The sequence below is a fragment of the Oncorhynchus mykiss genome, chromosome 13, assembly GCF_057628025.1.
Source record: "Oncorhynchus mykiss isolate SJ-2025 chromosome 13, ASM5762802v1, whole genome shotgun sequence".
In the NCBI taxonomy this organism is placed as follows: domain Eukaryota; kingdom Metazoa; phylum Chordata; class Actinopteri; order Salmoniformes; family Salmonidae; genus Oncorhynchus; species Oncorhynchus mykiss.
In genome coordinates, this window is record NC_143034.1 from 18697953 (window position 1) to 18722198 (window position 24246).

Consider the following 24246-nt stretch of genomic DNA (forward strand, 5'->3'; position numbering starts at 1 on the left):
ATATTTTGAAAGACATTATCATCACACACACACACACACCTGGCCCTAGCTCAGCAGTGACAGACCATAATTAACAGATGAATGTTGCAAGTCATGCGTCCTCCGATACACAACCCAACCAAGCCGCACTGCTCCTTAACACAGCGCACATTCAGAAGTGAAAGGGTCGTTGTTGCCTGTGGCAACTCAGACACTAAAACAATACGTGACCCAATTAACGAGGTCATCGCTGTCTTCCTGGTGTGAGGGATTCTGGGTATGGCCTCAGGTAATGGACACATGCGCACAAACACACAGCTGGACACTGGTATGGCCTGTGGTAAGAGCCAGAGCAGTACACTACTGTTTGTTTGTTTCCCACTGTTCGCATGCAGAGCTGAACATTCACAGGAAAACACAGTGAATCCCTTCAAATAATTCATTAAAAAAAATGGGTGGATATTGGAGGCCAAGGAATGTGTTCCTTGGGGCCAGAACTGGCCAGCAGACCACTAGTTGCAGACCAATCTTATAGACAGACATAAGATGATCGGCCAGTCAATCAACATGTCAAAGGTTGAATTAAAAATCAATATTTTATCATCAGAAGATGACTAGAAAACAGTAATGAGCTTATCAAGAGCCGGATGAGCCAAGATTGATTGGCTATATATGATATGCCGATTATGTCACTGTAAGTCAAGTCTTATTGGGTCATATATGCCCTGTGTGCCAATCAGCATCTAAGACGTTGTTTGTCATATTTGTATTTGGTACAACGATTGGGGTCAATTGAAAAAGGAAACTGAAATTCTAAGTTAATAATTGTTTTTAAAAAAAGTGCATCTATTGTCAAGGACTTCTCAATAAACTGAAAAGAAGAAACTATTTATTGAAAATGTTTTTCTATGTATTCATGTGAAATATAAATGACTGAAATGACTAACTTCAATTATAATTGACCCCCACCCTGTTTGGTACACATAGGCAGAGGCCCAGAGGCCCAAACACTCCAGTGAGGAAAACAGCCCACAACAGTTCCTCTCTTTACTCTACGAATGTACATCCAGCCAGTGTCAAACCCTACTGCATCCAAACTGCATTAAAACCTTAGCACGCTCTTGTCTTTATATCAGCCTATTCCAATGACTACAGCTACGTCTCAAATGGCACACTATTCCCTTAAATAGTGCCATACGGGCCCTGCTCAAACGTAATGCACTAATATAGGGAAGAGGGAGCCATTTTGGATGAACCCTATAAGTCTCTATACACCTGGGGTGTCTCTGGGAGGCCAAGCTTTCAGACTGAGAGAGAGGAAAAGGCTGTTTCTCAGGAATGTGTTATTGTGTAACTGCAGTTCATGGGGCACGGCTAGCTTTTGATTCAAAGTCTCTCTTTCCCAGTTATAATTGATGCTAATGCATGTTGTGTTGTCTGGGTACCTCGTTAGAAGTACATCTGCAGCCCATTAGTCCAAGACTTTGTTGTTACCTCAACCCTCTCACTTATTTTCTCTCTCAACTACCTCTCCATCTTTCTGTCCCTCGACACTATACCTCTCCCTCTCTTTACCTCTCTCTCTCTTTACCTCTCCCTCTCTTTCCCTCTCCCTCTCTTTCCCTCTCCCTCTCTTTACCTCTCCCTCTCTTTACCTCTCCCTCTCTTTCCCTCTCCCTCTCTTTACCTCTCCCTCTCTTTCCCTCTCCCTCTCTTAACCTCTCCCTCTCTTTACCTCTCCCTCTCTTTCCCTCTTTCCCTCTCCCTCTCTTTCCCTCTCCCCCTCTTTCCCTCTCCCTCTCTTTACCTCTCCCTCTCTTTACCTCTCTCTCTTTACCTCTCCCTCTCTTTACCTCTCCCTCTCTTTACCTCTCCCTCTCTTTCCCTCTCCCTCTCTTTTCCTCTCCCTCTCTTTCCCTCTCCCTCTCTTTACCTCTCCCTCTCTTTCCTTCTCCCTCTCTTTACCTCTCCCTCTCTTTACCTCTCCCTCTCTTTCCCTCTTTCCCTCTCCCTCTCTTTCCCTCTCCCCCTCTTTCACTCTCCCTCTCTTTACCTCTCCCTCTCTTTACCTCTCTCTCTTTACCTCTCCCTCTCTTTACCTCTCCCTCTCTTTACCTCTCCCTCTCTTTCCCTCTCCCTCTCTTTCCCTCTCCCTCTCTTTACCTCTCTCTCTTTACCTCTCTCTCTTTACCTCTCCCTCTCTTTACCTCTCCCTCTCTTTCCCTCTCCCTCTCTTTCCCTCTCCCTCTCTTTACCCCTCCCTCTCTTTACCTCTCCCTCTCTTTACCTCTCCCTCTCTTTACCTCTCCCTCTCTTTACCTCTCCCTCTCTTTACCTCTCCCTCTCTTTCCCTCTCCCTCAATTTACCTCTCCCTCTCTTTCCCTCTCCCTCTCTTTCCCTCTCCCTCTCTTTCCCTCTTCCCCTCTCCCTCTCTTTCCCTCTCCCTCTCTTTACCTCTCCCTCTCTTTACCTCTCCCTCTCTTTACCTCTCTCTCTTTACCTCTCTCTCTTTACCTCTCCCTCTCTTTACCTCTCCCTCTCTTTCCCTCTCCCTCTCTTTCCCTCTCCCTCTCTTTACCTCTCTCTCTTTACCTCTCTCTCTTTACCTCTCTCTCTTTACCTCTCTCTCTTTACCTCTCCCTCTCTTTACCTCTCCCTCTCTTTACCTCTCTCTCTCTTTACCTCTCCCTCTATTTCCCTCTCCCTCTCTTTACCTCTCTCTCTTTACCTCTCTCTCTCTTTACCTCTCCCTTTCTTTCCCTCTCCCTCTCTTTACCTCTCTCACCTTCTCTATATTTCACCAACTCTCTCTCACCCCCCTCATTCTGTTACAGCCCTGTGTTTAATAGCCTCGTCCTGTCTGTCTCAAGGTGCATTGGATCTCTATAGAGTGCTGCTGTACAGGGAAACGGTACATGTGTTTCTCTCCCTCCCTCCATATCCCTCTCTCGTCATCTCCCCTTTCTCTCTCCTTCTCTCTCTCTATATCCCAATGTTTTTAAGTGCTCTGGGGCAACAAGCTTCCAGGCTCCTGTGTACCAATCCATTCAACAAGAGAGAAGGAGAAGATGAAAAAAGGAACAAGAGAAGTGCTGTACCTCCCCCTACATCCACAGTGCTGTACCTCCCCCTACATCCACAGTGCTGTACCTCCACCTACATCCACAGTGCTGTACCTCCACCTACATCCACAGTGCTGTACCTCCACCTACATCCACAGTGCTGTACCTCCACCTACATCCACAGTGCTGTACCTCCCCCTACATCCACAGTGCTGTAGCTCCACCTACATCCACAGTGCTGTACCTCCACCTACATCCACAGTGCTGTACCTCCCCCTACATCCACAGTGCTGTACCTCCCCCTACATCCACAGTGCTGTACCTCCACCTACATCCACAGTGCTGTACCTCCACCTACATCCACAGTGCTGTACCTCCACCTACATCCACAGTGCTGTACCTCCACCTACATACACAGTGCTGTACCTCCCCCTACATCCACAGTGCTGTACCTCCCCCTACATCCACAGTGCTGTACCTCCCCCTACATCCACAGTGCTGTACCTCCACCTACATACACAGTGCTGTACCTCCACCTACATCCACAGTATACCTCTAATAAACTCACAGACAAGACATGTGACACGTGCCAAATGGCCCCCTATATAAGCCACTAGTTTAGACCAGAGCCCTATATAAGCCACTAGTTTTGACCAGAGCCCAATATAAGCCACTAGTTATGACCAGAGCCCTATATAAGCCACTAGTTATGACCAGAGACCTATATAAGCCACTAGTTATGACCAGAGCCCTATATAAGCCACTAGTTATGACCAGAGCCCTATATAAGCCACTAGTTATGACCAGAGCCCTATATAAGCCACTAGTTATGACCAGAGCCCTATATAAGCCACTAGTTATGACCAGAGCGCAATATAAGCCACTAGTTATGACCAGAGCCCTATATAAAGCCACTAGTTATGACCAGAGCCCAATATAAGCCACTAGTTATGACCAGAGCCCTATATAAGCCACTAGTTTTGACCAGAGCCCAATATAAGCCACTAGTTATGACCAGAGCCCAATATAAGCCACTAGTTTTGACCAGAGCCCAATACTGTATAAACCACTAGTTTTGACCAGAGCCCAATATAAGCCACTAGTTATGACCAGAGCCCAATATAAGCCACTAGTTATGACCAGAGCCCAATATAAGCCACTAGTTTTGACCAGAGCCCAATACTGTATAAACCACTAGTTTTGACCAGAGACCTATACTGTATAAACCACTAGTTTTGACCAGAGCCCAATATAAGCCACTAGTTATGACCAGAGCCCAATATAAGCCACTAGTTTTGACCAGAGCCCAATACTGTATAAACCACTAGTTATGACCAGAGCCCAATATAAACCACTAGTTATGACCAGAGACCTATACTGTATAAACCACTAGTTTTGACCAGAGCCCTATATTTGCTCCTTAGCGATAATCTACTAATCAATTAACAGGTTAGGACTGTGTAGTGTGTTTATAGTACAACCTGGTATATTATACAATGTTCTACCTTGTTCATACCAATATCTGAAGTAAATCATGAATGATGGTATATTGTTTAGAGCCATGAGTAACCATGGCTGCACATTTCAAAAGTATTGGGACACTCTTTCACACTTTAAGAAATGTGTGTGTGTGTGTGTGTGTGTGTGTGTGTGTGTGTGTGTGTGTGTGTGTGTGTGTGTGTGTGTGTGTGTGTGTGTGTGTGTGTGTGTGTGTGTGTGTGTGTGTGTGTGTTTGTGGCTTGACATTCCTCTGGGACTGGATTAAAACATCCACACATACACTGGCTTCTCTCCCTCTCTTCCACTCTTCACCTCCTACCCATTTCTCCCACCACTTCCTCCCCCTCTCCACATTTGGACAGAGGATTTCTAGTTCCCCACTCCTGTCGCTCCAGCAGAGAAGTGCAGGCGGTCAGTGGACAGAGATGTTGGAGCTTTTGATAACCCCTTTCTTCCTTACTTTGGGGTTCTTGACATTTTAATCTCCCCTCTCAGTCAGTCAGTCACTCACAAAAACACAAAGACACACACACACACACACACACACACACACACACACACACACACACACACACACACACACACACACCTCTGTCACTCTCTTGTCTCTTTCTTCCCGCCTCTCTTTCACATCTCTCTCCCTCCCTCTCTCTCTCTTTCACAGTCTCTCTCCCTCTATCTATATATCTATTTCTCCCTCCCTCTCTCTTTCTCTCTCTTTCCCTCTACCTCTCTCCCTCTCTATTTTTCTCTCACTTTCACAGCCTCTCTCCCTCTCTATATATCTTTCTCTCTCCATTTTTCTCTCTGTCACAGTCTCCCTCCTATCTACCTCGCTCCCTCTCTCTCACAGTCTCCCTCCCTCCCTCCCTCCCTCCCTCCCTCCCTCCCTCCCTCCCTCCCTCCCTCTCTTTGACAGTCTCTCTCCCTCCCTCTCTCTCTCTCTTTCATAAAGCAGGTGTTGACATTTTTTAAATGTCACTCATTTTCTACCTTGCAACGTTCTGTTCATATTTTCATCTCTCTTCTTCAGTCCTTTTCATTCTACTATCGTCTCTCGTTCACTCTGTTTTCTCTTAGTAATCAGGGCCTGTTATCATAAAGCGACTCAGTAGATCATACCTCGGCACTCCTAGTCTGAGACGCTTTGTGAATACTAGACCCTGTTACTTATTTTCCTCCGCCTGGAGACTCATCTTCCTCTCTCCTTTACACTGCCTGTACTCATTGTATGGTAATGAATTGTACTGTCTGTCTGTGCCCTTGGCCTTGCTGTCCCCTTCAGTCTCTATTGGGGTCGTTCTGGTCTTCATCCCTAGTATCCTGAATACTCTCCGGCAGTCTCTTAGTAAGAGACATGTTCCAGGAAGTCTTTATCGCATTCGCACTATAAAGAGCACTATAAAGAGCACTATAAAGAGCACTATAAAGAGCACTATAAAGAGCACTATAAAGAGCACTATAAAGAGCACTATAAAGAGCACTATAAAGAGCACTATTAGAGAGCACTATTAGAGAGCACTATTAGAGAGCACTATAAAGAGCACTATTAGAGAGCACTATTAGAGAGCACTATTAGAGAGCACTATAAAGAGCACTATTAGAGAGCACTATTAGAGAGCACTATTAGAGAGCACTATAAAAAGCACTATAAAGAGCACTATAAAGAGCACTATAAAGAGCACTATTAGAGAGCACTATTAGAGAGCACTATTAGAGAGCACTATTAGAGAGCACTATTAGAGAGCACTATTAGAGAGCACTATAAAGAGCACTATAAAGAGCACTATAAAGAGCACTATTGGAGAGCACTATTAGAGAGCACTATTAGAGAGCACTATTAGAGAGCACTATAAAGAGCACTATTAGAGAGCACTATTAGAGAGCACTATTAGAGAGCACTATAAAGAGCACTATAAAGAGCACTATAAAGAGCACTATTAGAGAGCACTATTAGAGAGCACTATTAGAGAGCACTATAAAGCGCACTATAAAGAGCACTATAAAGAGCACTATAAAGAGCACTATAAAGAGCACTATTAGAGAGCACTATTAGAGAGCACTATAAAGAGCACTATAAAGAGCACTATAAAGAGCACTATAAAGAGCACCATTAGAGAGCACTATTAGAGAGCACTATAAAGAGCACTATAAAGAGCACTATAAAGAGCACTATAAAGAGCACTATTAGAGAGCACTATTAGAGAGCACTATAAAGCGCACTATAAAGAGCACTATAAAGAGCACTATAAAGAGCACTATTAGAGAGCACTATTAGAGAGCACTATAAAGAGCACTATAAAGAGCACTATAAAGAGCACTATTAGAGAGCACTATTAGAGAGCACTATTAGAGAGCACTATAAAGCACACTATAAAGCGCACTATAAAGAGCACTATAAAGAGCACTATAAAGAGCACTATAAAGAGCACTATTAGAGAGCACTATTAGAGAGCACTATTAGAGAGCACTATTAGAGAGCACTATAAAGAGCACTATAAAGAGCACTATAAAGAGCACTATAAAGAGCACTATTAGAGAGCACTATTAGAGAGCACTATAAAGAGCACTATAAAGAGCACTATAAAGAGCACTATAAAGAGCACTATTAGAGAGCACTATTAGAGAGCACTATTAGAGAGCACTATAAAGCGCACTATAAAGAGCACTATAAAGAGCACTATTAGAGAGCACTATTAGAGAGCACTATAAAGAGCACTATAAAGAGCACTATAAAGAGCACTATTAGAGAGCACTATAAAGAGCACTATAAAGAGCACTATAAAGAGCACTATAAAGAGCACTATTAGAGAGCACTATTAGAGAGCACTAGTAGAGAGCACTATTAAGAACACTATAAAGAGCACTATAAAAAGCATCACATGTCACAATGTCTCAGGAACCACATTCAGAACAAATAAAAATACTAACTAACATGGTATATCATCAACACACCTGTAATAACCTCTAGGCTACTTACCACCTAACTAACATGATATATCAACATCCCACCTGTAATGACCTCCAGGCTACTTACCACCTAACTAACATGATATATCAACAACACACCTATAATAACCGCTAGGCTACTTACCACCTAACTAACATGATATATCAACATCACTCCTGTAATAACCTCTAGGCTACTTACCACCTAACTAACATGACATATCAACATCCCACCTATAATAACCTCAAGGCTACTTACCACCTAACTAACATGATATATCAACATCACACCTGCTCTAACCGCTAGGCTACTTACCACCTAACTAACATGATATATCAACATCCCACCTATAATAACCTCAAGGCTACTTACCACCTAACTAACATGACATATCAACATCACACCTGCTCTAACCGCTAGGCTACTTACCACCTAACTAACATGACATATCAACATCACACCTATAATAACCGCTAGGCTACTTACCACCTAACTAACATGATGTATCAACATCACACCTGCTCTAACCGCTAGGCTACTTACTACCTAACTAACATGATATATCAACATCACACCTGTAATAACCTCTAGGCTACTTACCACCTAACTAACTTGACATATCATCAACACAGCTGTAATAGATATAATCTGGAACACCACCTAACTAACATGACATATCAACATCACACCTGAAATAGATATAATCTGGAACACCACCTAACTAACATGATATATCATCAACACACCTGTAATAGATATAATCTGGAACAACACCTAACAACATGACATATCAACATCACACCTGTAATAACCTCTAGGCTACTTACCACCTAACTAACATGACATATCAACATCACACCTGCTCTAACCGCTAGGCTACTTACCACCTAACATGACATATCAACATCACATATGCTCTAACCGCTAGGCTACTTACCACCTAACTAACATGACATATCAACATCACACCTGCTCTAACCGCTAGGCTACTTACCACCTAACTAACATGACATATCAACATCACACCTATAATAGATATAATCTGGAACACCACCTAACTAACATGGTATATCATCATCCCACCTGTAATAACCTCTAGGCTAATTACCATCTAACTAACATGATATATCAACATCACACCTGCTCTAACCGCTAGGCTACTTACCACCTAACTAACATGATATATCAACATCACACCTATAATAACCGCTAGGCTACTTACCACCTAACTAACATGACATATCAACATCACACCTGCTCTAACCGCTAGGCTACTTACCACCTAACTAACATGATATATCAACATCACACCTATAATAACCGCTAGGCTACTTACCACCTAACTAACATGGCATGTCAACATCACACCTGCTCTAACCGCTAGGCTACTTACCACCTAACTAACATGATATATCAACATCACACCTATAATAACCTCTAGGCTACTTACCACCTAACTAACATGACATATCAACATCACACCTGCTCTAAACGCTAGGCTACTTACCACCTAACTAACATGACATATCAACATCACACCTGCTCTAACCGCTAGGCTACTTACTACCTAACTAACATGATATATCAACATCACACCTGCTCTAACCGCTAGGCTACTTACCACCTAACTAACATGACATATCAACATCACACCTGCTCTAACCTCTAGGCTACTTACCACCTAACTAACATGGTATATCATCATCCCACCTATAATAACCTCTAGGCTACTTACCACCTAACTAACATGATATATCAACATCCCACCTATAATAACCTCTAGGCTACTTACCACCTAACTAACATGATATATCAACATCCCACCTGTAATAACCTCTAGGCTACTTACCACCTAACTAACATGATATATCAACATCACACCTGCTCTAACCGCTAGGCTACTTACCACCTAACTAACATGACATATCAACATCACACCTGCTCTAACCGCTAGGCTACTTACCACCTAACTAACATGATATATCAACATCCCACCTATAATAACCTCTAGGCTACTTACCACCTAACTAACATGATATATCAACATCCCACCTGTAATAACCTCTAGGCTACTTACCACCTAACTAACATGATATATCAACATCCCACCTATAATAACCTCTAGGCTACTTACCACCTAACTAACATGATATATCAACATCACACCTGTAATAACCTCTAGGCTACTTACCACCTAACTAACATGACACTCCGAGGGCCCTCACCTCCTCCCCAAGACGGCATACAGGAAGGAGGTGAGGGCCCTCGGAGTGTGGTGTCAGGAAAATAACCTCACACTCAACGTCAACAAAACTAAGGAGATGATTGTGGACTTCAGGAAACAGCAGAGGGAACCCCCCCCCCCCCCTATCCACATCGATGGAACAGTAGTGGAGAGGGTAGTAGGTTTTAAGTTCCTCGGCGTACACATCACAGACAAACGGAATTGGTCCACCCACACAGACAGCATCGTGAAGAAGGCGCAGCAGCGCCTCTTCAACCTCAGGAGGCTGAAGAAATTCGGCTTGTCACCAAAAGCACTCACAAACTTCTACAGATGCACAATCGAGAGCATCCTGGCGGGCTGTATCACCGCCTGGTACGGCAACTGCTCCGCCCACAACCGTAAAGCTCTCCAGAGGGTAGTGCGGTCTGCACAATGCATCACCGGGGGCAAACTACCTGCCCTCCAGGACACCTACACCACCCGATGTCACAGGAAGGCCATAAAGATCATCAAGGACAACAACCACCCGAGCCACTGCCTGTTCACCCCGCTATCATCCAGAAGGCGAGGTCAGTACAGGTGCATCAACGCTGGGACCGAGAGACTGAAAAACAGCTTCTATCTCAAGGCCATCAGACTGTTAAACAGCCACCACTAACATTGAGTGGCTGCTGCCAACACACTGACTCAACTCCAGCCACTTTAATAATGGGAATTGATGTAAAATATATCACCAGCCACTTTAAACAATGCTACTTAATACAATGTTTACATACCCTACATTATTCATCTCATATGTATACGTATATACTGTACTCTATATCATCTACTAAATCTGTATGTAATACATGTATCACTAGCCACTTTAAACTATGCCACTTTGTTTACATACTCATCTCATATGAATATAATGTACTCAATACCATCTACTGCATCTTGCCTATGCCGTTCTGTACCATCACTCATTCATATATCTTTATGTACATATTATTTATCCCTTTACACTTGTGTGTATAAGGTAGTAGTTTTGGAATTGTTAGTTAGATTACTCGTTGGTTATTACTGCATTGTCGGAACTAGAAGCACAAGCATTTCGCTACACTCGCATTAACATCTGCTAACCATGTGTATGTGACAAATAAAATGTGATTTGATTTGATTTGATTTGACATATCAACAACACACCTGTAATATACAGTGCCTTGCGAAAGTATTCGGCCCCCTTGAACTTTACGACCTTTTGCCACATTTCAGGCTTCAAACACAAAGATATAAAACTGTATTTTTTTGTGAAGAATCAACAACAAGTGGGACACAATCATGAAGTGGAACGACATTTATTGGATATTTCAAACTTTTTTAACAAATCAAAAACTGAAAAATTGGGTGTGCAAAATTATTCAGCCCCTTTACTTTCAGTGCAGCAAACTCTCTCCAGAAGTTCAGTGAGGATCTCTGAATGATCCAATGTTGACCTAAATGACTAATGATGATAAATACAATCCACCTGTGTGTAATCAAGTCTCTGTATGAATGCACCTGCACTGTGATAGTCTCAGAGGTCCGTTAAAAGCGCAGAGAGCATCATGAAGAACAAGGAACACACCAGGCAGGTCCGAGATACTGTTGTGAAGAAGTTTAAAGCCGGATTTGGATACAAAAAGATTTCCCAAGCTTTAAACATCCCAAGGAGCACTATGCAAGCGATAATATTGAAATGGAAGGAGTATCAGACCACTGCAAATCTACCAAGACCTGGCTGTCCCTCTAAACTTTCAGCTCATACAAGGAGAAGACTGATCAGAGATGCAGCCAAGAGGCCCATGATCACTCTGGATGAACTGCAGAGATCTACAGCTGAGGTGGGAGACTCTGTCCATAGGACAACAATCAGTCGTATATTGCACAAATCTGGCCTTTATGGAAGAGTGGCAAGAAGAAAGCCATTTCTTAAAGATATCCATAAAAAGTGTTGTTTAAAGTTTGCCACAAGCCACCTGGGAGACACACCAAACATGTGGAAGAAGGTGCTCTGGTCAGATGAAACCAAAATTGACCTTTTTGGCAACAATGCAAAACGTTATGTTTGGCGTAAAAGCAACACAGCTCATCACCCTGAACACACCATCCCCACTGTCAAACATGGTGGTGGCAGCATCATGGTTTGGGCCTGCTTTTCTTCAGCAGGGACAGGGAAGATGGTTAAAATTGATGGGAAGATGGATGGAGCCAAATACAGGACCATTCTGGAAGAAAACCTGATGGAGTCTGCAAAAGACCTGAGACTGGGACGGAGATTTGTCTTCCAACAAGACAATGATCCAAAACATAAAGCAAAATCTACAATGGAATGGTTCAAAAATAAACATATCCAGGTGTTAGAATGGCCAAGTCAAAGTCCAGACCTGAATCCAATCGAGAATCTGTGGAAAGAACTGAAAACTGCTGTTCACAAATGCTCTCCATCCAACCTCACTGAGCTCGAGCTGTTTTGCAAGGAGGAATGGGAAAACATTTCAGTCTCTCGATGTGCAAAACTGATAGAGACATACCCCAAGCGACTTACAGCTGTAATCGCAGCAAAAGGTGGCGCTACAAAGTATTAACTTAAGGGGGCTGAATAATTTTGCACGCCCAATTTTTCAGTTTTTGATTTGTTAAATAAGTTTGAAATATCCAATAAATGTCGTTCCACTTCATGATTGTGTCCCACTTGTTGTTGATTCTTCACAAAAAATACAGTTTTATATCTTTGTGTTTGAAACCTGAAATGTGGCAAAAGGTCGTAAAGTTCAAGGGGGCCGAATACTTTCGCAAGGCACTGTAACTAACATGACATATCAACATCCCACCTGTAATAACCTCTAGGCTACTTACCACCTAACTAACATGATATATCAACATCACATCTGCTCTAACCTCTAGGCTACTTACCACCTAACTAACATGACATATCAACATCACATCTGCTCTAACCTCTAGGCTACTTACCACCTAACTAACATGACATATCAACATCCCACCTGTAATAACCGCTAGGCTACTTACTACCTAACTAACATGATATATCAACATCACACCTGTAATAGATATAATCTGGAACCTAAATTTTTTCTGCCCGGAGCTGTAAAGAGGCGTTACATCCACATATGGTAATTACTTCAAAAGTGTAGTCTGGTTCTCACAATCTTTGCTGGTCTTTTTTCCTCGTTGTCCACTTCCTCTATGGCCCTGTGCTGACTGTGCGGACTCTCACTGTGGGGGAGATACAAGGTCAGAGGTCAGGGTAATGCAATGATACAATATAGTACAACTGTATTGTCCGTTTGTTACAGCGAACAGCAGAAATGTGTATCCTGCTCTGTTCTCCACCAGATAACACACATTACAGTCCTCATTCCTAGATTCCTAGGTATACCTCTATAGTGATGTTCTACATAGAGCCATATAAAGAGTATTATACCCCCTAGTGACTGTTCTACATAGAGCCATATAAAGAGTATTATACCCCTTAGTGACTGTTCTGCATAGAGCCATATAAAGAGTATTATACCCCCTAGTGACTGTTCTACATAGAGCCATATAAAGAGTATTATACCTCTATAGTGACTGTTCTACATAGAGCCACATCTAGTACAATTGTACAGGAGGAGCAGGTGTGTTACAGTCTTACTTCCCCACCTAGGCCTATTTCACAGTCCAACTCTCAGCCCAAAGAGGTCCTGTTCCACCCCCAAACCCAGGACTCCCTGATTTTATTTGTCAACCTTTAATCGTGGAAGGAGCCTTTGGATCTTGACAAGACTATCATCACCATGCACAAGTCTCTCTCTGTTTTTAACAGGGGGCTAGTTGAATCTGTAGACTGACAGAGGAGAGCAAACACACACATACAGAGACACACGCACATACAGAGACACACGCACATACAGAGAGAGAGAGAGAGACACACGCACATACAGAGACACACGCACATACAGAGACACACGCACATACAGAGAGAGAGACACACGCACATACAGAGACACACGCACATACAAAGACACACGCACATACAGAGACACACACACACACACACACACACAGAGAGAGAGAGAGAGACACGGAGTGGCAATCTAGGGCACAGGCTGTCTGCAGGCTCTAAAGAGAGCATTAGGGAGAGAGACAACAAACAGACAGAACGGAGGGAGAGAAAGAAAGCAAATGAACAGCGAATACTGAAAGAAAAACACCTCATCAAGCAAATGCCAGGGGGTCAGAGCAGAGGGGAAGAGAGGGCGAGGAGAGGGAGGAGAGGAGCGATGGGTGAAGCCTCGTATTATTGTAGTTTCTTTCTATAATTGTTCTATTCTTCTCTCTGCATTGTTGGTAAGGGACCGTAAGTAAGCATTTCACTGTTAGTCTACACCTGTTGTTTATGAAGCACGTGACAAATCTCATTTTGATTTCCTTCCCTTCTTCTCCTCTCCTACACTAACCCCAATAAATCAGCTTCTCTATTAATCCCACCATCTATTCCTCCACCTCCCTCCATCTCTCCCCCAGAGAGATCAAGAACCATGTCTCCACTTTGAGAGGAAGAGGGGGAGGAAAGGGAGGAAATGGAGAAGAGCATGAAGAGGACGGAGGAGAAAGAGAATGGAGAAGAGGAAGAAGAGGACAGAGGAGAGAGAATGGAGAAGAGGAAGAAGAAGAGGACGGGGGAGAGAGAATGGAGAAGAGGAAGAAGAATAGGACGGGGGAGAGAGAATGGAGAAGAGGAAGAAGAAGAGGACGGGGGAGAGAGAATGGAGAAGAGGACAGAGGAGAGAGAATAGAGAAGTGGAAGAAGAAGAGGACGGAGGAGAGAGAATGGAGAAGAGGAAGAAGAAGAGGACAGAGGAGAGAGAGAATGAAGAAGAGCAAGAGGAAGAGGATGGAGGAGAGAGAATGGAGAAGAGGAAGAAGAAGAGGACGGAGGAGAGAGAATGGAGAAGAGGAAGAAGAAGAGGACAGAGGAGAGAGAATAGAGAAGAGGAAGAAGAGGACAGAGGAGAGAGAATAGAGAAGAGGAAGAAGAAGAGGACAGAGGAGAGAGAATGGAGAAGAGGAAGAAGAAGAGGACGGAGGAGAGAGAATAGAGAAGAGGAAGAAGAAGAGGACGGAGGAGAGAGAATGGAGAAGAGGAAGAAGAGGTAGAAGTGGAAGAAGAAGAGACAGAGAGAGAATGGAGAAGAGGAAGAAGAGGACAGAGGAGAGAGAATAGAGAAGAGGAAGAAGAAGAGGACGGAGGAGAGAGAATGGAGAAGAGGAAGAAGAGGTAGAAGTGGAAGAAGAAGAGACAGAGAGAGAATGGAGAAGAGGAAGAAGAAGAAGACAGAGGAGAGAGAATAGAGAAGAGGAAGAAGAGGACAGAGGAGAGAGAAAGGAGAAGAGGAAGAAGAAGAGGACAGAGGAGAGAGAATGGAGAAGAGGAAGAAGAAGAGGACGGAGGAGAGAGAATGGAGAAGAGGAAGAAGAGGACAGAGGAGAGAGAAAGGAGAAGAGGAAGAAGAAGAGGACAGAGGAGAGAGAATGGAGAAGAGGAAGAAGAAGAGGACGGAGGAGAGAGAATGGAGAAGAGGAAGAAGAGGACAGAGGAGAGAGAATGGAGAAGAGGTAGAAGAAGAGGACAGAGGAGAGAGAATGGAGAAGAGGAAGAAGAGGACAGAGGAGAGAGAATGGAGAAGAGCAAGAGGAAGAGGACGGAGGAGAGAGAACGGAGAAGAGGAAGAAGAGGACAGAGGAGAGAGAGAATGAAGAAGAGCAAGAGGAAGAGGATGGAGGAGAGAGAATGGAGAAGAGGAAAAAGAGGACAGAGGAGAGAGAGAACGGAGAAGAGGAAGAAGAGGACAGAGGAGAGAGAGAATGGAGAAGAGCAAGAGGAAGAGGATGGAGGAGAGAGAACGGAGAAGAGAAAGAGGAAGAGGATGGAGGAGAGAGAACGGAGAAGAGGAAGAAGAGGACAGAGGAAAGAGAGAAACAAACTGTAATATCTGGCAAATTCCCCTGTTCTGCTCTCTTGTTTTTCTGGAACGGAGCGCTTCGAATTAGGTCAACAGGATGCCAACATGGGGTGAGAGGAGAGGAGGGGTGTGAAGGAACGGGGGAAAACAAAAGACCTAATAAAGGGGGATGAGAGAAAGAGGCATGGGGTGAGAGGAGGGGTACGATGAGAGGAGAGAGAAAGATGAGAGCAAGATGAGAGAGCGAGAAAAGAGGCGGAAGGGAGCAAGACAAAAACAAGATAGTTGAAAAGGAGAAACCTGAAAGAGGAATACACTCTTAGAAAAAATGATTCCAAAACGGTTCTTAAGCTGTCCCTATTGGATGGTTCAAGGTAGAACCATTTTCTGAACCCAGAAACAGTTCTTCAAAGAGGTCTCCTATGGGGACAGCCAGGTGATCGCATGTCTCCAATTTACAAAGGGGAGGGGACTGGCCTAGAGACTTTTCCAAAACTGGCTGAGAGTTTTGGGCTTGGGGGATGGGAACTTCACTAGTCTCATTAGGATCTTTTCTCATAGATCTCTACCAAGATTTTAGTTTTCCGAGATTCCTCTCCGACTCTCAGTGCTAACAGCTATCAGTCAGACAGTAGAAAACTAAGACAATTTATATACAATCTAGTAGCTCCCTCCAAACTAATTGGTATTCAATTCTTAGAGCCTTTGTGTGTGTGTGTGTTCAATTTGATAGATTTAGCTGAGAGATTTGCATCCATCTAGTTAACATTCACTGGAGGCCTGCACCACTTCAAAGGCCAAAGATGTTGGGCGGCTAAATATAGAACAGAGGAAACACACACACAGACACACACACAGAGACACACACACACAGACACACACACACAGAGACACACACAGACACACACACAGACACACACACACAGACACACACACACAGACACACACACAGACACACACACACAGACACACACACAGAGACACACACACACAGACACACACACACAGACACACACACAGAGACACACACACACAGACACACACACAGAGACACACACACAGAGACACACACACACAGACACACACACAGACAGACACACAGAGACACACACACAGAGACACACACACACAGAGACACACACACACAGAGACACACACACACAGACACTGAAACTATATAACGAGCTGAACACAGTACAGGCAGACTGAGTCTTCAACAAAGTGTGTAGTCAACACACAGCTGACAATACTGCTTCCATGTACAAATCACTGGTCCTGTTGAAAGAGAGTCTGCTCTCTCTCCCTCTCTCTCTCTCTGAGTTGCTGTGTGTGTTGTTCTCTCGCTCTCTTTCTCTCTGTGTGTGTGTTGCTCTCTCTCTCTCTGGGTGTTGCTCTCTCTCTCTGTGTGTTGCTCTCTCTCGCTCTCTCTCTGTGTTGCTCTCTCTGTGTGTGTGTTGTTCCCGCTCGCTCTCTGTGTTGCTCTTTCCCAGTGTGGCTGTCTCTCTCTCTGTTGATGTCCCCCTCTCTCCCTGTCTCTCCCTGTGTTGCTCTCTCTCTCTCTCTGTTGCTGTCCCCCTCTCTCCCTGTGTTGCTCTCTCTCTCTCTCTCTCTCTCTCTCTCTCTCTCTCTCTCTCTCTCTCTCTCTCTCTCTGTTGCTGTCCCCCTCTCTCCCTGTGTTGCTCTCTCTCTCTCTCTCTCTCTCTCTCTCTTACTGTTTCTTTCTCTCTCTCTCTTTTACTGTTTCTTTCTCTCTCTTCAATCTCTCCCTCTGTCTCTCTCTCTCTCTCTCTCTCCCTCCATCCCCCTCCCTCTCTCCCTCCCTCCCTCCCTCCCTCCCTCCCTCTATCGTTGTTCTCGGCATAACATGCAGGTACAGTATATGTCAAAATAAAGGAAACACAGACATAAAGTGTCTTAATGTGGTGTGGGGCCAGAACATCTTCAATGCACCTTGGCATAAAGCCTACAAGTGTCTGTAACTATTTGAGGGATGAGAAATTCCATTTTGTTGGTGGTGGAAAACAGTACATGAGAGGATCGCATCGAAGCCACACTCAGGTCCCTTGAGGTGGCGGAGGCCAGAACAACGCACAGCGGTCAGTGACCTCAGTCGCCTGCTCTCACTAGCCCCAGAACTGGATGACACCAGGGCTCATCCGAGTCAGAGGACGACTCAGCCACTCAGAGGACGTGGACCTGGATGTCAGTCCTCCCATAGTGGTAGACGCTAAGCCACCGAGCTCCTGATCCAGAGGCTCCACATAAAGCTCCACCATCCGGAAAACGCTGTCTCAGACACCACTCCAGAATCTCCCAGATGATTTCAATTGGGTTGAGATCTGGTGACTGAGACACACACACACACACACACACACACACACACACACACACACACACACACACACACACACACACACACACACACACACACACACACACACACACCCTTTAAACGTGTTATATACTGTAACTGTGTGTCAGTGTGGGTGTTCCGTGTATTTATGTCTGAAAAATACATGTTCAGAAAATTCTGATCCGACATCGGTTACACGAACACAACAACTGAAAACACAAAGACGACTGTTGTCTGGAAATACGTTAGATTCACGACATCGTCATTGTCATCATTCACAGCAGTCAGGATGATCTGCGGTTTTGTTTACATTCTCATTCTCTCTGTCCTTCTCTCTCTGTCTCCCTCTCCTAAGTCAGTCGGTCGCTACATCACTCGACAGCACGTCGGTCGCTGTCACTTTCTTATTCTCTCTCTTTCTCTTCTCTGTGAGGCAGAAGTCAGGAGGCTTTCGCTCTATTTTCTCCTCTCTTTCTCCATTTCTACTCTCTCTCTGTCTCTTTCTCTAAGGTAGTGAGTCTCTGTCTTCTATATCCTTCTACCCCCCCCACCCCCCTCTTCCTTTCACGGGGCACAGAGCGTCCCTTTGATTTCAAGTTTCCGTTTCAAGTTGTAATGTCACGTGCACAAGCACAGTGAAATGCCTTTCTTGCACTAAACCCAACTGTGCAGTAATCAATAACAACGTAATACTAAACCCAACTGTGCAGTAATCAATAACAACGTAATACTAAAAATAGGTGGAACAAAAACACACAGAATATGAAAATAGCAACTAAGAAAGAAGAAGAGCAGGTTAAGGCTCACAGAGGGACCATGTGACTGAGAGGAGCTCACCTTGTCAGAGTCACACACACACACGAACACACAACACTCTTCAATCTGAACACTGCTCTTTCTCTACCACCACACTAACTGCAGCATGGTGACACTCTGAGGGGAGATGTGTTAGACACTGTGTGAATACTGGTAGAAGTGCTTCTTTACCTCCCTGTCCGCCTGTCCTTTATGTTTACACTGACCACTGATCTGACCTGACTTGATAGGTACAAGTGTAGGATTTGAATATGACCAGTTTCTCACAGCAGGAAAATAATCCCGCAGCAACAGGAAACGTGATTTATTATGTGGATTGTACTTCATGGACATTTTTGTAGGGCTTGATACATTTTTAGAAGAGAATGTAATACCTGCTCTCACCTATCACACAGTGTTAGATCCTCCCTCCCTCCAGGTATGAACACGGGAGGGAGGGAGGGAGGGAGGGAGGGAGGGAGGGTATGTATTTTTTATGACTTGATCTACTCTAGGTAGAGAGGGTTGGAGTGACTAGCAAGAAGTACAGAGATGTTGTTCAGGGCATAGAGACAGGTATACAGATTTTTAAGTGTGATGTGAGGTTGGTGTGCGCAGAGAGTGTGTGGGGGGTATTTTGTTTGGGCAGAGGTAGAGAGGGTCTGGGGTGTGTGTGAGGCTGTGAAGTGTGTGTGTGTGTGGGGGGGGGGGGGGGGGGGGTAGGTACTGTAGTGAAGATGAAGGATATTCCCAATGCTAGCTCCCCAGTACGGCCCACGTTCCACACAACAGCTGCCAAACTGTACTGCACCTCACACACACACACACACAAACAAGTACACACACGGGCACATGCAGGCACACACATACACACACTCCTTATGGACGATATGTGTTTTTATCCACCAAAATAAGAAGCAAATAATTAACGCTCTCTTGATGTTCTCACATCTTACGCCACATGTTAACCATTAAATATGGAACGGGTGTGTGTGTGTGTAGAATCAAGCATCAACAGGCCTGAAGGATGAAAAGAGGGAGGGTCTTTGGTGGGTATAAAGGACTCTGATTGGAGGATAATCGGGTAGGACTGTTCCTGATTGGGGGGTCTGTCTGCCGATCAAAGGGTGTGAATGGGGAATAACGAACACCTGGAAGGGTTTAGAAAGAAAAGAAGGGGACAATAAAAGGAAAAACCAGAGAGTTTGGGCCGGCAGGTAACCTTGTGGTTAAGAACGTTGGGCAAGTAATCAGAGAGTTTGGGCCGGCAGGTAACCTAGTGGTTAAGAGCGTTGGGCAAGTAATCAGAGAGTTTGGGCCGGCAGGTAACCTTGTGGTTAAGAGCGTTGGGCAAGTAATCAGAGAGTTTGGGCCGGCAGGTAACCTAGTGGTTAAGAGCGTTGGGCAAGTAATCAGAGAGTTTGGGCCGGCAGGTAACCTATCGGTTAAGAGAGTTGGGCAAGTAATCAGAGAGTTTGGGCCGGCAGGTAACCTATCGGTTAAGAGTGTTGGGCAAGTAATCAGAGAGTTTGGGCCGGCAGGTAACCTATCGGTTAAGAGAGTTGGGCAAGTAATCAGAGAGTTTGGGCCGGCAGGTAACCTAGTGGTTAAGAGCGTTGGGCAAGTAATCAGAGAGTTTGGGCCGGCAGGTAACCTTGTGGTTAAGAGCGTTGGGCAAGTAATCAGAGAGTTTGGGCCGGCAGGTAACCTATCGGTTAAGAGCGTTGGGCAAGTAATCAGAGAGTTTGGGCCGGCAGGTAACCTATCGGTTAAGAGCGTTGGGCAAGTAATCAGAGAGTTTGGGCCGGCAGGTAACCTATCGGTTAAGAGTTTGGGCAAGTAATCAGAGAGTTTGGGCCGGCAGGTAACCTATCGGTTAAGAGAGTTGGGCAAGTAATCAGAGAGTTTGGGCCGGCAGGTAACCTATCGGTTAAGAGCGTTGGGCAAGTAATCAGAGAGTTTGGGCCGGCAGGTAACCTAGTGGTTAAGAGTGTTGGGCAAGTAACTAAAATGTCGCTGGTTCTTATCCCCAAGCCAACTAGGTGAAAAATATGTCTGCTGTTACCTTGAGCAAGTCACTTAATCCTAATTGGTCCTGTAAGGCACTCTGGATAAGAGTGTCTGCTAAATGACTGACATGTAAATGTAGTTTCTCTGGCAATTAGTTAACTGTGTTGTGTCGTGATGGATGCTGTCCAGGGATGTGATAAGCCCATACAATCACATAGAGGAAAGGCTGGGCATTATAAAGAAGTAACAACTGTTATTGTCAACTCACTCCTTCAAAGGTCAATGGAAATACACCATCTCTATAGAACCCCATTCAGGATCCACGAGAATGTTCACAGCCACTCTCTCTCTCTCTCTCTCTCTCTCTCTCTCTCTCTCTCTCTCTCTCTCTCTCTCTCTGTCTCTCTCACAAATCACATTTTATTGGTCACATACACATGGTTAGGATATGCTAATGCCAGTCTAGCGAAATGCCATGGGCCAATGATTTGAGTCTGTATGTAGGCAGCAGCCTCTCTGTGTTAGTGATGGCGGTTTAACAGTCTGATGCCCTTGAGATAGAAGCTGTTTTTCAGTCTCTCGGTCCCAGCTTTGCTGCACCTGTACTGACCTCGCCTTCTGGATGGTAGCGGGGTGAAGAGGCAGTGGCTCGGGTCGTTGTTGTCCTTGATGATCTTTTTGACCTTCCTGTTACATCGGGTGCTGCAGGTGTCCTGGAGAGCAGGTAGTTTGCCCCCGGTGACGTGTTGTGTGGTTGATGGCGGTGGAGTTACCTCCATTCCAGGAGGCAATAAAGCCCTGCAAGATGCTCTCAATTGTACATTTGTAAAAGTTTGTGAGGTTTTAAGGTGACAAGCCACATTTCTTCAGCCTCCTGAGGTTGAAGAGGCGCTGTTGAGAGGTTTTTTTCCTGACACCACACTCCGAGTGCCCTCACCTCCTCCCTGAAGGCTATCTCGTTGTTGTTGGTAATCAAGCGCACTACTTTTGTGTCGTCTGCAAACTTGATGATTGAGTTGGGGGAGTGCATGGCCACGCAGTCATGGGTGAACAGGGAGTACAGGAGGGGGCTGAGCATTAACCCTTGTGAGGCCCCAGTGTTGAGGATCAGCGAAGTGGAGATGTTGTTTCCTACCTTCACCACCTGGGGGAGCTCTGTCAGAAACTACAGGACCAAATTGCACAGGGCGGGGTTGAGACCCAGGGCCGTAAGCTTAATGATGAGCTTTGAGGGCACTATGGTGTTGAATGCTGAGCTGTAGTCAATGAACAGCATTCTTACATAGGTACGTCTAGTGGTACGCCTAGTGGTTAGAGCGCTAGAGAACAGTTAACCCACTGTTCCTAGACCAGTTAACCCACTGTTCCTAGACCAGTTAACCCACTGTTCCTAGACCAGTTACCCACTGTTCCTAGACCAGTTAACCCACTGTTCCTAGACCAGTTAACCCAATGGTCCTAGACCAGTTAACCCACTGTTCCTAGACCAGTTAACCCACTGTTCATAGACCAGTTACCCACTGTTCCTAGGCCAGTTAACCCACTGTTCCTAGACCAGTTAACCCACTGTTCCTAGGCCAGTTAACCCACTGTTCCTAGACCAGTTAACCCACTGTTCCTAGACCAGTTAACCCACTGTTCCTAGACCAGTTAACCCACTGTTCCTAGACCAGTTAACCCACTGTTCCTAGACCAGTTAACCCACTGTTCCTAGACCAGTTAACCCACTGTTCCTAGACCAGTTAACCCACTGTTCCTAGACCAGTTAACCCACTGTTCCTAGACCAGTTAACCCACTGTTCCTAGACCAGTTAACCCACTGTTCCTAGACCAGTTAACCCACTGTTCCTAGACCAGTTAACCCACTGTTCCTAGACCAGTTAACCCACTGTTCCTAGACCAGTTACCCACTGTTCCTAGGCCAGTTAACCCACTGTTCCTAGACCAGTTAACCCACTGTTCCTAGGCCAGTTAACCCACTGTTCCTAGACCAGTTAACCCACTGTTCCTAGACCAGTTAACCCACTGTTCCTAGACCAGTTAACCCACTGTTCCTAGACCAGTTAACCCACTGTTCCTAGACCAGTTACCCCACTGTTCCTAGGCCAGTTAACCCACTGTTCCTAGACCAGTTAACCCACTGTTCCTAGACCAGTTAACCCACTGTTCCTAGACCAGTTAACCCACTGTTCCTAGACCAGTTACCCCACTGTTCCTAGGCCAGTTAACCCACTGTTCCTAGACCAGTTAACCCACTGTTCCTAGACCAGTTAACCCACTGTTCCTAGACCAGTTAACCCACTGTTCCTAGACCAGTTAACCCACTGTTCCTAGACCAGTTAACCCACTGTTCCTAGGCCGTCATTGTAAATAAGAATGTGTTCTTAACTGACTTGCCTGGTTAAATAAAGGTCAGATAAAAAATGAATACATTGTGCAGTGTGATGGTGATGTCATTGTCTGTGGACCTGCTGAGGCGGTATGCAAACTGAAGTGGGTCTTGGGTGGAGGTGATATGACCCTCTCAAAGCACTTCATGGTGACAGAAGTGAGTGCTATGGGGTGATAGTCATTTAGTTCAGTTGTCTTTGCCTTGTTTGGTACAGGAACAATGGTGGCCATCTTGAAGCATGTGGGGACAGCAGACTGGGATAGAGTCGTGGTCAGATTTGCCGAAGGGAGGGCGGGGGAGGGCCTTGTATGCATCGTGGAAGTTAGAGTAGCAGTGGTCCAGTGTATTGCCCGTGCGGGTGCTACAGTCAATGTGCTGGTAGAATTTAGGTAGCCTTGTTCTCAAATCAGCTTTGTTAAAATCCCCAGCTACAATAAAGGCCTCAGGATATGTGGTTTCCAGTTTACATAGAGTCCAGGGAAGTTCCTTGAGGGCCGTTGAGGTATCTGCTTGGGGGGGATATACACGGCTGTGACTGTCTCTCTCTCTCTCTCTGTCTGTCTCTCTCTCTCTCTCTGTCTGTCTCTCTCTCTCTCTACTATATGTGATGGCTCCACCACCCAATCTTTCTTCTAGAGGGTCTCTGATTGTGACATGGAGCCAGTTGACGAGATGACCACTACACGACCACTTATAAGCATTATATGAACACCCTTCTGTGCACCTAGGTGTTGAAGTCTCCCTTAACTTCCAAATTGCCTTCATCATAAGGTGTTACCTCCAATATAATTACACAAACTGCCTCCACTCACACCCTGCCCTTCACATTTGTGGTTGTAGCCTGCATTGATCTATCTCCCATTGATCCAGACATATCTGTGGTTGCAGCCCCATACACTTCCTTTATTAGTGAGGCAGCACTAATAGCAGTTTGTAGTGCTGACATCACGTTTCACGCCCATTACCTCACTACCCATTACCTATGGGTCACGG

The 24246-nt window shown here is 45.0% G+C and overlaps 1 protein-coding gene across 1 annotated transcript in view; it reads right to left on the reverse strand.

Moving 5' to 3' along the window:
- Positions 1 to 24246, reverse strand: part of LOC118940345 (protein phosphatase 1 regulatory subunit 29-like) — a 274541-nt gene that overhangs the window by 61628 nt on the left and 188667 nt on the right. The window contains exon 3 of the mRNA XM_090195554.1: positions 12905 to 12974. The gene's annotated coding sequence lies outside the window, so the exon portion shown is untranslated. The remainder of the gene's footprint in view (positions 1 to 12904; positions 12975 to 24246) is intronic.